This window comes from Anneissia japonica, unplaced genomic scaffold, assembly GCF_011630105.1.
Source record: "Anneissia japonica isolate Jap-2015-1 unplaced genomic scaffold, ASM1163010v1 scaffold1829_len478734_cov173, whole genome shotgun sequence".
Lineage (NCBI taxonomy): Eukaryota > Metazoa > Echinodermata > Crinoidea > Comatulida > Comatulidae > Anneissia > Anneissia japonica.
Genome location: NW_022717183.1, coordinates 16,083 through 30,961, shown reverse-complemented (window position 1 = coordinate 30,961; position 14,879 = coordinate 16,083). Strand labels below are relative to the sequence as shown.

Sequence of the window (14,879 nt, the reverse complement as noted above, 5' to 3'; positions counted from 1 at the left end):
ATTCAATTTTTAACAAATATAGCAAAAAAAAAATGCAACCAACTAAAGTTTGCTGGACTAATTATGTAGGGCCTATGTAGGCCTACCGAACTACAGGAATACGTACATATGACTCGGACATGCTACAGGGGCGGGGGCTAGGGGGCTGCAACCCACCTCGGAGAGGACTTTCCACACCCCCTCCCCCCCAATTCGTCAGGGAGAAAAAAATTAAAAGAAAATATATGATATATGTATTTTTTACATATTAATAGACTCTAAAATCGATTAAATAAGCCTTTGAAACCCCTAAATTGTCATATTTTCGGGGGGATACGCCACCTGGACCACTTTTGAAAGGTTTTTAGCGACGCCCGACCACGCCCACCTTTTTTCTCGTTGGGGACATCGCCCCCCCCCCCCCAGTCGGGGACCTTGGACTCCCCGTCGGAGAAATCCTGGAGCCGCCACTGCTGTAAAGAGACTTGGTTATAAAACACCATTTGTCTCGAATGACCAGCTTTCCACTTCCTAAGCCTCTTCAAAGTTTATATATATATTGTAATGGCGTACCCCTACAGGGGTGCCGAGGTGGAGAGGGGTGGGCAGTACACACCTTGTTGAATCGAATCACAATATTGTTGTGTGCAAATGTTAAATGCAATCTTAATTTGATCGCTGATGGTAGATTTTAACAAAAATTAAAGTCTATTATACCATTATGTAGTTACAGTAGGCCTACACGAAAAATGTTGGCGGTTGCCAGAAGTTAAGGCTCATGGTGATTTCCTGGAGTTTATAGGCCTACACTATCAAAACTAAAATCGTTAGATTTTAAAAACTCAAGTTTTACACGTCAGATCAGAAACTTAATAATCGCTTTTAATATTGATCCAATAAAAACATGATACTTATGGAAAAAACGTGAATGTTCTTTTAACACGATATCGAACCATAATTATGTTGACTTTTAAATTCTGATATGGTACACAATTCATAATTCTGAGCCCAATTAAATCCAGTTGACAGAATAATTTATTTCTGCACTAATAAGTCATTGTTTGTTTTGGAATGCTAATAGCACGCATAAAGAACACCTGAAAAATAGATCAAAATATGCTAATAATAATTATGGACATTTTCCTTTTATTAATTACCAGCATTTAAGAGTCAAAATATAATTGTCAACATTATGGTCCGATATCGATTTTAAAAGAAACTTCACAGATAGCATGGTTAATTGAAGTGAATGGTAAATAACTACAATTTTTTAATAGGCCTACAGATGTTCGTGTTTCACACGCACAATTAAAAGCTGATTACTCTGAATTTTAACGATGTTCATTTTGATACTAATAGGTCATTACTTTGATCGCGAACCTTTTAATCTCGTAAATGATATCCGTTTCAACGGGATTTCCCTCCCTCCCCTATAGGGCCGAACTCTGGAACTAGGGATTCACATAGGCCGAGGAAGGCAGGGCCGAAATCCCCATGCCACCGGCAACTCGGATTTTGAAAAACATTGATATTTGCAAAATAAGTAAACATGTACAGGTGTAGGGAATGGCATCTCCGCTTTTTATGTATAAAAAGAGAACTTTTTATACATAAATCAAAATGTATTTCTGTTTACTTTAGCGATTCATGTCATTATTGCAAGGGGTCAGGGCCGGCTTGACAAGCATATTATTGCGACAGTTGATCCAACTCTATCTTAAGAAATTAGGCCATTAGGCCATTAGGTAAAATTAGCATCCTTACGTTATCAATTTTCATGTTACGGGGGGAGGGTTGTTTTTTTTTTTCGTTTCGAAAGGTGTGTCGAAAGGAAAAACAGCGAAACGAAGAAAAAGAAAACAAGCGAGACCAAAATTGCATACAAAAAGTTATTTTATTCATCTGTAGCAAGCAGAAACTTTGCCTATGAATAACAGTCATAATTCAATTATCTCTATATAATCACGCACAATTCACTCCAACACAACAGGCATCATGGATGCCATGTGGCTACAGTATAGAACGACAGTAGAGCATATAACTGCAAGTGGTCTGACTAGCGTGCAGACGGCGGGTAAACAAATCTATATTAAATGGAGTTTGTGGGTGTTTAGTTAAAAAAAAAATCGGGTCGGTTGCCGAGCGGTTAAGGCAGGGGCGCCTGAACTGTTTAGACGCACCCTCTGAGTTCGCCCCTGGAAATTCCAGTAATTCTGGTCACGTTGTTGCGGGAGAGCACTAAGTGTAATCGGAATACAGGATCTGGAATACGCGCACTAAGTGTAATCGGAATACAGGATCTGGAATACGCGCACGGGTTGTCCACAGCCACACGTGTTTGTCTAATTTTCAACTTTATTTTCCGTTCCCACTCTGCACAATATTTCGAATTTGTATTTCATCTTATCCCATACCCTACAAAATAAATACTCGAATGATTGGCATGTTATAAGCACTGTGGATGAATAAACTTGGTTCATTAATAAAGTGCGTAGGCCTATTCATCGCTTGCTGTATTTAATTATCATATTATGTGAAACCATAACTTGTCATTGGCTGACATAGGTTTTTAAGCTTCACTATATAAGTAAGGAAACAATAACTGATTGCAGATTCAAGTACAGAAGTTTATGTGTGCTGTGTAAACGCGTTTACTAATAATTACCATGAAACTCATGACATAGTTGACATAGCCTATCCTTGTCGGTTTCATTTAAGGTTTTATACTATGAGTATATGAGTAATATTTTGCCCTACCTGATGTGTTATCGTACTGAATAGGCCTACTCAGTAATTTCCGATATACAGTATTTGCAAACATTTTTTATAATAGTTTATGTTTTGTTATTCTTTAAAACACGGTCCTTTTATCATGCTATTCAGGATTTCGTCACCGTTTTCACGAAGTGGCACAAACTGCAATTTAAACGAAAACAAAACTTTGAGAAAAACGTGTTTGGACTACTTCACAAATCCGTAAATTTCACTATCAAGACAACGAAATTTTGAATATTTTTACATAGGCCTATGATTAAAGATAAAGCATTAAACAATTGTCCAATTTATTTTGCTTTCCTTAACTTTAATTAACCTGTTGATTAGCGTGTGAAAAGTTTGTGTCTGTTCGTGAAAACGATCAGTATTGAAACACAGCATAATGTTGTTTACATTTATTACACAAAAAACCCAATTCATACAAAATTCACATTCTATGCCCTATTCTGGGTATTGAGGTTTGTTTCTCAATACAGTTCAGTGCGAGTTTACAGCCCGTTTGTAAGCTTGGGTCACATTTTATATTGATAGGCCTATAAATTTATCATTATTATTATAATAGTTTTCTTTTTAAATCGGAGGCACAAATTTAGTCGGGACCCGTCAAAAAATGTTATTGATAAATAAATGATAGGCCTAATAAAAACTTGTTTCACCAATACCGACATTTAGTAGTAGTGTATGTTCCGCATTGTTAATGTTGCCGAAAATTGGGTGAACACAGCACGCAGCGAAGCCGCTCTTCTGTTTGATATCTCTTTGTAAAATATGCTGCGTGTTGTCAAGAATCGGAATTATTAGTAAAATTAGGTCTATATATAATATAATTAGTATCGTAAAAGCATTACTCATGTACATGGTAATTCTGAATTAGCTTAGACCTATTCTAAAAGCGCTGGTCCAAGGATAAGTGGTCCCTAATTCTTGTCCGACCCTAAAAACACTTGTCCCAGGCGTCAGGCAAGTGGGTTCGCTCATGTCAGATCTGACGTCCAAAAGAAGCACATGATTACCAAGATAATTTATAAAATTTCTTCCATTTCATTCCCGTATTCTTCCAAACATCTACTTCGATCGTTCGTAGGCATCAGCTGATATTGGCCACAAGCGCTCCAGCTTAAATTATCGAGCCTATTTTCCACCTGCTCCTCGTTGACTTTTGAATGGTAATTATGTGCTTCTTCCATTTCAACGTTATTTTTAGATGTCTTTCTGGTTTGAATAAAAAAAAATTATTTACTTTTTCATACATTTTCCCAGTTAATCTTTTCTTCATTAAATAATAATTGCAATTTTTTGACACACTGGTTGTGTGAACATCTGTTTAATACACAAATTTATACAGTTTTTTTTATGTCGTTTTCATCTTCGAAATATTGTAAATTTATTACTTAAGTAGATATATACTCATGTCTGTTTAAGACATTTTGCCATTGTATCGGTATTGCTTCTAAAATACATTTATATTCAGCCAACCAATTGTGAGGATAATTCATTTTACCTTTAAGTTTGGTTCTTCTGGGTGTAATTTATGGTTGTTAATGTAGCTATCTTTGATAAATAATATTAATTTGCTTCTAATCCAATTTTTAAACAGACTCTGACACTTATGTTTTATGTACCAATCTTTCCAAAGAATTTGATTGAGAAGCTCAACCTGTGTGACAGGGTTCCTCTGCGTTATTGCTGTTACAGCATGTTGTTAATATCCTATATTAAAAGTTAGGAATTTTATATAATGACTTCTTTTGAATGTAAGAGTTTTGTATGAATACAAACATTGTTTAAATAAAGTGTTGGAAAGATCTTTCACATTCCAATTTTCCCATACAACAAACGTTCAACCATGATATTTGAATCACATTGTAATTTTTTTTATCCCCAATTAGTGTCAATCTTTTACTTTTTTTCATTTTTCCATTCTATATAAAATCATAGATTGCCCGGTTTACCTTCTTGACAGCCTCGTACGGTACCAATATAGTACAGTTAAAATATAGACCTAGTTAAGTTTTGATAATCCAATAGATTTCAAGTAACACCCTACCAAACATCGTAAGATGCTTTTTCTTCCAGTTTGAGAGCAACTGAGTAAAATTATGAACCTTTTCGTCCGAATTATTTTTATTACATTTATTTCTATCATAACTAAAATGAATGCCAAGTGCTCTCAACATATTACTACAATGGATTATCTGTTCGATTTTTCCATTTACCAATCCACATTACTATCTCTGTTTATCGTTTGTTTAATTTCATTCCAGACACCATTCCAAAACTTTTTATTACAGATTACTTAGCTATTTTCGTTCCTTAAAAATAAAATTGTATCGGCGCGATTCGAACCCACGACCTTATGTTCTTTAGAACACATGCTTAACCGACCGCTCCATTCATGCGATGAACGTTATTAGTGGTAATGACAATAATGTACAGTCCTTGTTGAAACACCAGTTTTGTTTTCTAGATGCAGGGGAATTTGTCATTTATTTTTCACTTCGATGACATCATCATAATAAAAATGAATATTTTTTCTGACCTTTGGCCCACCTCTTCCTTTCTTTAATTCTTTTGAAGACTCGAGAGAGGCTCGCAGATTTGATATTGAACTCCACAGTTTGACCATCTTGGTTTAGGTATTTTTCCATCCATATATCATACTTTTAAGCGCCGGGAGATATCTTTTGCCTGACAAGCGGATCACCTAACTCGTCCTCAGTGACTAGTTCAAATCTAGTTGTAAATGTATTTATCAAAATTTTATTATGTTTATATATATATATTTTCCTTTACCTAAGATCTAGACCTCATTAAATTTGGAAGGGTCAGGGTCAAAGGTCAGTGTCACAATTGACGAAAATTTGTTCTTTTATTTATCTGTCTACAGCCCATAGTTTCAATCACAGACTTGTCAAATTTGGTCACAATGTTCCATAACAAATATCTCATTACCTCCACCAAAGAGGTTGGCTGAAGGTTATGTTTTTGCCCTTTTTTATATATTCATTTATTTACTTATTTTTCTGTTGGCATATTTGTTGTGAACAGCTTACAGCCCAGAGTTTTTATCCAAAATTCGTCATACCTAACCACAATGTCCCTTTACCTTAAATTTAGACCTGATTAAATTTTGAAGGGTCGGGGTCAAAGGTCAAGGTCACAATCAAAAACTTTTTTACTTATTTGTCTACAGCCTATAATTTTAATTGCAAACTTGTCAAAGTTGGTCACCATGCAACATGACCAAATATAAAAAATGGTTAAGGGTAAGGATTAAAGGTCAAGGTCACAATTTAAAAAAAAAAAGATTTCTGTAAGTGAATAAATTTTGAAGGGTCAGGGACATAATGGTCGAAAAACTTGTGTAACTGTTTGCCGTATAAAGGTGTGTGTCTGCTTATACGGGTCAAATGACCATTAATTTCAAAGTTCAAATCCCAAGGAGTCTACTTGGTTTTTTTTTTTTGCTTTTTTTTTTTGTTTTTTGTATTTTTTCCCATTATTTTTTTTATGGGGATGATATGCAGGGGAAATTTATACTCAGGAGAATTATAATGTGGGCGGAGGTATGCACTATTAGTATTGACTTCTCTTTTTAATTTCAAAATATTAATCAGGGGAAAAAAATTATGAATTCATTGTTCTTATTACAGGTGCTAATCCTACTGAAGCGAGGAGGCGACTTCCTAATATTTGTGGTTTTTTTCCATGCTTTTATAACGGTGAAGGTAACTGCCAACATTATTGTGTAAAATCCGTGGAAGGACGGAGATTTATTTATCACAAAATTGAATGTAGGCTAAGAATAAAAATTTTATCAAATATATATAATATTAAAGGAAGTTAGCCGTTAACACTGTTGAATAAATATAATATAAATCATCAAAGGTACATATACAGTGTTTAATAAGGACATGATGGAACATCGTAGGCTACCCTGTAGCTTTTCAACGAATAAAGTCCTATGAAAAATCATTGTGTAATAAAATGCCTCCAACGGGACTCGAACCTGCGACCTCTCGCTGACAGGGCGAGCGTCATAACCATTAGACCACGAAGTCTTCATGTTTGAACAGGTCCAAATACCCGTCGGGAACATTGTATTACACAATGCTGCCTCGGCCAGATAAATCTGGAAATACGGCTAGAAATACTGTCGTATATTATATATGATATTTAAGGAAGTTAGCCGTTAACACTGTTGAATAAATATAATATAAATCATCAAAGGTACATATACAGTGTTTAATAAGGACATATATATAAGGATATATATATGTAATTTTTATAAGAAGTCTGAACAAAACTGACTACATCATGAAAGCTAATTCTCAACTTACAGACTTAATTTTTATAAGAAACTTGACAAAGACCCTATTGAACGTTTTAAATCCGAACTTCGAAAAATCACTTCCTAATTTAATTTTATTGCGCACTCGACCGTAAATAATCTTACTCCTAATAACCCTTCCAAAGGTTTGTTTTACATTATCCTTAAACTGCACCAATTGCCCAAACTCATCGCCGAAGAACTTAATACTACTAAGCATTCACCCGATATTCCCACTAATCCTGCTGATCTAGCCATACTTGTTAGGTCCCTCCGTATCTCACCCCTGGGCAGACCCATAGTTTCGGCCTTCATTGATTCTATTCTTAAACTTCTCATCCCCGCTATTCCCAGTTTCACTAAGGACACTACTCATTTTCTTAATTGTATCCTCCATCCCTGAACTTGCTGAAGATTCCCTTCTTGTTACTATTGACGTTCCGTCTCTCTACTCTAACATCCTCCACAACGAAGTTTTGAATGCCCTGTCATCTTTTCTTCACAAACACGATTTTCCACCCGAACATATCCACGATAGCATTACCCGTTTTATACTTGCCCATAACAATTTTGTTTTCAATAATGAGCACTTTCTCCAAGTTAAAGGAACAGCCATGGGTACCAAAACGGCGCCCAGCTATGCCAACATCTTCATGGCATTCTTGGAAGAGAAACTTCACTGCTTTTCAATTTAAACCCGCTCATTATCATCGTTATATAGACGATATTTTCTTCGTCTGGAACCATTGGGCTTGACAATCTTTTACTTTTTGAAAAACATGCTAACACATTTCATCCTCACATTAAATTGACACTTGACTACCCATCCCAGAACATCCCTTTGCTCGATGTGTCCGTCTCTATCCAAAATGGTCAGTCTCAAGAAATCTATTATTTACAGCCAATCCCTTCGCCTTAAACGGATGTTCAGATGAGGCCGATTACACCGCCAATGTCGGTCTACTCATGGGATATCTTATTGACAGAGGTTACATCCCCCTCATCCAATCCCAAATAGCCAAAGCTAATAAACGATCCCGCCAAGACCTTCTCGCCCCCACCCCCACGACCCAAATCCACCACTGAACGAATTCCTCTAATTTTTGACTTTCAGCCCCAAGTGTCTGCTCTCACTAACACTATTAAAAAGATTTCTCCATACTTCAACAGCACGAATCCACTAACACCATATTTCACTGTCCCCCTCTCCTTGCCAATCGCCAACCCTGCAACCTTAAATCTATTCTTTCTTCTTCTAATATTAATGATAGCCCTAACCACGGTAACCTTAAATGTAATAAACCTCGTTGTATGTTATGCACTTCACTCATACTGACAGCAACATTGAAATTCCTAATAGCAAACATACCATTCGTCCACCTCCTTTCATCTGCGATTCTTCTAATGTTATTTACTTAATTACCTGCAATATTTGCCCCAATGTTCATTATATAGGCGAGACCAGCACTAAATTTCGTACTAGAATTAATAACTACAAGTTCTCTATCCGCAAAAATCTCCCCGGATTCCCTGTTGCCGAGCATTTCAATGCCCTAACCATAGTAGGCCCTCAACAACATGAAATGTGCCATTATCGCCGGTAATTTCAAATATCATTCAGACAGAAAAACTAATGGACTCAAATATATTCTCAAATAAAAAAACCCACCTCTTTGGTCTCAATAAAGATCTCGGCATCATTAGCGACTACACATTCAGCCACCACTAACATAATTTTTTTTCACTCAATCCTATATATGCGATTTTGACTTTGGCATATTTTCATTCATTTGTGTATTTTGGCCTATCGTTTTTACTTAATTCATTTATCACATTCGTATTTTTATATTTTTCATTTTTTTTTCTTGACTGGTTTTATTATTATGTTAGTTTATTTATTTCCTCTCTTCCTGATGTAGCTATGCTACACTCATTTTCAATATAATTTTTCATAATATAGATTCATTTTGATTTTCATATGTATTTAACTCGCCTTAGTCATGGCCTAAATGTTATGCTATGTTTCTCTATTTCCTGTTTTTATTTTGAATTTTGGTCAATATACTATCTGTTTATTATACTATCGGCATATTGTGGGAACGACTAATAATCTCCGTTCTCATTAAAAACTGTTTATTATAATTATTGTATACCCGAATTTAATTACTCTCATTATAATCCGCATTGTTTACCGTATTCTTTAACTCCTCCCAGTGGTTATGTGTGTCCACTTTTTGCTAGTTTTTCATGTACCTTGATAAAGTGATAAAGATCTAAGGATAGGTCGAAGTATTGGTTGACTTGAACCCGGAGCTGGTAGTGTGGAAAACACTCTTCTAACCACTACACCAAACTGTTTTCACATGTATCATTTTGAAATTAATGGTCATATGTTTGTTTACACATTACCGACAAGCTCGTATAAGCACACGTCACTCGCACAGGTTTTTAATAAAAGCTTAAAAAGTTTTTACTTGTGGTCAAGTATGACGAATTTCTGAAAAAAAGCTCAGGGCTGTAGGCTGTTAACAACAAATATGCCCTTAGAGAGAGAGAGAGAGAGAGAGCACGCGCCTCAGCTCGTCGTAAGTTCAATATCCTTGGGGTGTAAGTTGTCTTTGTCTTTGGCCACGAAAATTACTATCAAAATACACTGTGGCCTACATATAAAACAAGGTGACTAACTTATAAAGAAATTATTGTCAAGTTTTATCGAACACTATAGATAATAGAAGCCTTATGAATATTATCCATTTTTTTTATAGTGATTATGTGCATTAACAATGTTTTATTTCTCTTTTTACTTTCATTTGTTTAGGGTTGGAACACGGATTCTATCGACGAAAAAAGACAGTTTGACCTCCGGCATATACCCGAAAAATGTCTGACATTTTAATTTAGCATTTTAGTCATATAACGTCATACATCATACGTGTCATAATATTATATTAGTACTGGTTATAAAAACGATCATTAAAAGTAAAACAGTAAGATATGAAGTCACATACATAAAGAAACACTCAATTTATGATGCATTAAACTAAAATCGCAAGAAATGTGTTCCTTGTATTATATTTTTTAATAATTCGGTTAATAATAACTTAACATATATACTTGGACATTATTAACCATGCAACATAGGCACAGAAGAGTATCTAGGAGTTCGTTAGAGCTACCATGCAAGATGGTCTGATGGAAAGAAAATTAAATAATTAATGCAAAAAAAAAATACATGGATGCTCTCATATGATCAGATGTAAGATTTGCTACAATGTGTAACTAAAAAGTCCGCCCCAACTTCCATAGTTAAAATATACTGCCACCTAAAACATCAAAGTATAGCCTTATCTTATTAAATAAAATGAATAAGCCAATTCATAATTTGAACCGCGCATGCTCGTGTCAATATTAATCGACATAAACACCATACAACCAACATAGGTTTATGTCAATAGACCTTTCCGGAGTGTCAATCATACTTAACAACTGACTAATCAGAACAGCGTTAGGAATACGCGCGCGTCTTACAAACACGCGTGTTGTCCCACAAACGCACGTGTCCGCGTATGTTTTAACACTGCCGTCTTGTGGGACCTTAGCAACAATATCCAAGGGGCGGAGCTTAGCGGAAAGGTCCATTGACCTTGGATACGAGCATGCTCCAACCATGAATTATTGTTTATTTAAAACAGCAGGAGTTGTCATCTTTCAATAAGTCACAAACCTAAAAAATAAGTTTTAAAACGATGAGATGTCGACATGAAGATTTTTTTTTTCTTAAATTGACAAGTTACTTGTTAGATATAACAAATTCATTGTGTCTACTTCACGCTTGCGGGCAAGTAGACACTTTGCCATAATCTATTTTTGTTGTGTTTTCTTTTATTTAATTTCCAAAATCACACATAGAAACATAATTTCGCAGACGCAGCGGCAATAGATTTATAGAGACAAAAAGAAAACACGATTAAAATGAGATAATAACTATGATATTAATATTAATTATTTACTGATATAATAATAATCACAACATAAACAAAGAACAATTATTCAAAAGTATTAACATTCCGAGAGTAAAAAAAAAACGTTCTTATTATAGCATTCATTGGCCAAAGCCCAGTATCAAACATAACATCTTTATGTATAGCATGTCCGGTGTCACGAAATTTCTGGTACCATCGAGAAATTAGTTTCCAGACCTAAATTCTCGTTTAAACGAACATTTTGTGTTTATCGATAAATTAAGTTCCACTCTCATTTTATGCATAAATATTTCCTTTGTTTGAAAATAACGACCGATCATTCTTAATGAGGTGAATTTGTATTTGGAACAAAAACCGTGAAAATAAGCAGAAAAAAATTCGATTTTGAATGTTTTTAGGCTTGTTAATGCTTCAAGTCGCGTCTGCAAAGACTACAATGTTGACAATTCTCATCACTGCTGCAACAGCAGCGCGAAGATGTCTTTGTTACCGGCTGATCGCAGCAAAGCTTTGCATCGTGACGTATGAGTGACTCTTCCATTTTCAGCCAATCAGAGTATATATATGCCCAGAGTGGGAAAAGAAAAGATGAAAAAACCATGAACATGGCCACACGTTTCACCGACAGACATTTGGCCTACAGACTATAACCGAAAGACCATTTGCCGACACTACAGTTTGCCGAATGCCAGTTTGCCGACAGGAGGATTCGCCGACAGCCAATTTGCCGACAGACAATTCGCCGACATTTTTTGTGAACATGTTAATGGTTGGATGTGTCACAAGTGGCATATTTAGATTTTTATTTTTTCGGTTATCAGAGACGGATCCAGAAATTTTTTGATGTGTGGGTTGGGGGTGGGGGTGTGGTAAATATTTAGAACACATCCACCTCAGCCCCAGCATTTAAAACAAGTTTTTACCACCAAAATGGCCGGCATCTTGGAATATTTTGTGATGACGTCATCATTCCGATTAAATTTTTTAACGAGAGTGAAGAGTTAGCCAGGTTCTTGTTACATTTGATATACATAGCATATGTAACAGTGACAAAAACATACATTTATTTCCCCTACCCCCATCTTAATTAGTCCAAAATAGGATATTTTATGTCAAAATTTCAAAGCGCTATTTAAAAAAATGGCCCAAGCTCTAAGAATGGGTTTTTTTTTTTTTCTGAGACACTATATGATATACTGATTCAGAAAAACCAAAAATAAATTTTCCTTTACTTTTTTCTCGCTCATTTTCTACTGTATCCAGGCTATTACATTGTAACATGTGTCCTGATATGGCATCATTCTCTAACACTAATTGCAATAATAAAATATTATAAAATAAAATAATAAACAAAAACAACACCACAAACAATAATAATTTCAATGCAAAATTGAGAGGGGTCGATAATAATTAAGGTGAAGCAGGGTGGAATTAAGAGCGACAATTATAACAATAAATAAATTAATATTGAAATAATTTTCACTGTTCTCTGATTTTTTTTATAGTTTTATTTCACCGTTTTCTCTTTCTTTTATTTAAATACATTCTCCTATCTTTTAAATTCAGTGGACCGTCTCGCACTGAAACGATACATGAAGGGAGATATTCATTTTTGCTTTTTCTGAAAGATCATATCCCATAGATACGATATACAATATATCCTAATTAAATGGAAAATAGTCTACCGAGTGCTCTTTTATTATTATTACTACTATCCTAACCACGCCTGCTACTGCTAAAAAAATTGTTTGAATTTATTCCCAGATCTCCACTCGGGTACTTCACAACACCCTACATCTACACAAAGCCAAAAAACAAAAAAAACACACAAAAAAAAACTACAAAAAAAAAAAATGATGTCATACCTTCAATAATTTAAACTCTACAATCTTTATTGATCTATAATAATTATAGAGTTATAGGTTTGTTTGTTTATTGAAACAAGAAACTTTAGTAACGTAATAAATTAACACATAGGATAAACTTGAAATTACCTGCTAAACAAATTGAATAAAGTAAAGATGGTGCGGCGCTTTTTTTATAGGAAATATTTCTTATTTAACTTCAATTATATTATATAATACGATTTTTCTTTTACTTTCTAATTTCAATATGAGTTCTCATTATGTAGGCCTAAATGAGGAAAATCCTATGTTATGTTTTAACAACAGACATAGTAAGTCCATTTATTATTATTAATATTGTTTTCCAAATACCGTAGAATATAATGTGAGCAGGTGCTATTCCTTTTTCACAGCATTGTTTACCCTGTACGATTTCAGGTAAAAGTCACCAAATAGCGCCACCATCGAGAGCATGTATAAGATCACGACTATATTGAAGCTCCGTGGAAAGTTACAGTCAGACTCTGCTATCATATTATACCCTGTGTGGAAAATAACCGCAAAAAATTGCACCTGTAAGATAAAAAAAAACATAGTGTAGTTAATTATGGAGAGTACTTAAATTACTTATTTTAAAACTTCTAATAATAACTCATTACTCTATTAGTAACCCCTTTTTAATAGTAATCCACCCTATGTTAATCTATAATAACCCAATATTCTAATAATATCCCATGGGTTACTATTAGAGTACCAAAACTAAACAAAATGACATTCAAATCAACATTGTTGTCGCTTAAACACGATTTTCCTTAAAATAGGCATTCTTCACAATATTTGTATTGAGCTGTTGATGATCCTTTCTTGCATTTACTCCTGAGTATAATAATAATAATAATAGTGTAGTTTTATATAGCGCACATATCCATAAGATGCTCAGAGCGCTTGATATGTGGACTAGGAACTCGATCAATGATTTCTTCGCCCCTAAGGGTCCCTTCGTGTCTGCAACCCGGTACCCGCAACTCTCGTCGTCCAGCACAGAGGCTGTCTGTTATAATGCACACGAGCTATATGTATGCACTGGGCCACGGTTTATAGTCCTTATCCGAGAAGACTTGTTTTACCACCAGAACCAGGAGAGCGTGCCGTTCGAACCAGCGCCGATATTTTGGCTATACTTGCGGCGCCCCTGCTAACCGCTCGGCCATTCGACCCGTGTAACGAGTTTATAAATTAAATCAAATCAAGTTTATTTACGCGTATTGTAGTTATTTATTTCTATGAATTGCTGACGCAAAAAGCTGGGAGTGGGTGGAGGTTTACTATTTTCATGTGCATGCCTACATAAAGCTTAGTTATAATAACCTACTACTCTTATAGTAACCCATACCCTAATAGTAACCCATCCTAATAAAGAAAATCAATGAATAATAACCCCGGGTTATTATTAGAAGTTTTACACTATCATTAATAACATCTAGTTATTATTTTACATTTTAACATATTACTTTATATTTATTTGATTGATCACATTGCTCGTGTATGAAATAAAACATAAAAGTAAGCATAAAACAATATTAATTAAGTATAGGTCGACATACCAACTGCAGCTGTGTCATGTACCGTTTCCACCATAAGTACTTTTGCATATGAGGACCTATTGCTGATATTGCATAGTATGAATACATGATGATATGTACAAAAGTATTGATCATGGCTAGAAAGAAAACTGAAATAGGCAAAAGAAAGCAGAAAGCTCGTAAGTAAGCAAAATACTTGGTTCAAATCATGTCAGTCATGTCTCCAGATTATCACATTTACTTTGACAAAAAAAAATATCAAAATATGTCAAAAAGATGATTTTGTTATTTCTTTATTTTTTTAACTTTATATATCTTAAAAAGCTAATTATTTCTCCGTTAGGCTTATGTATTATATATATAATATTCAAACACAGCTTTTATC

At 34.7% G+C, this 14,879-nt stretch overlaps 1 protein-coding gene, 1 long non-coding RNA gene and 1 pseudogene across 2 annotated transcripts in view; 1 reads left to right on the top strand and 2 right to left on the bottom strand.

Annotated features, from left to right (window-relative positions):
* The first annotated feature begins 6,405 nt into the window (after positions 1 to 6,405).
* On the top strand, positions 6,406 to 10,420 carry LOC117110138. Its single transcript, XR_004445635.1, has 2 exons — positions 6,406 to 6,482; positions 9,903 to 10,420. It is a non-coding gene; the product is annotated as an uncharacterized LOC117110138 (long non-coding RNA).
* The window catches only part of LOC117110137 (elongation of very long chain fatty acids protein 4-like), a gene marked incomplete at its 5' end in the record, with an annotated part of 22,723 nt that continues 15,471 nt past the window's right edge, over positions 7,628 to 14,879 (bottom strand). The window contains 1 exon segment of the mRNA XM_033252745.1: positions 7,628 to 7,638.
* Positions 12,923 to 14,879, bottom strand: part of LOC117110136 — a 9,669-nt pseudogene continuing 7,712 nt past the window's right edge.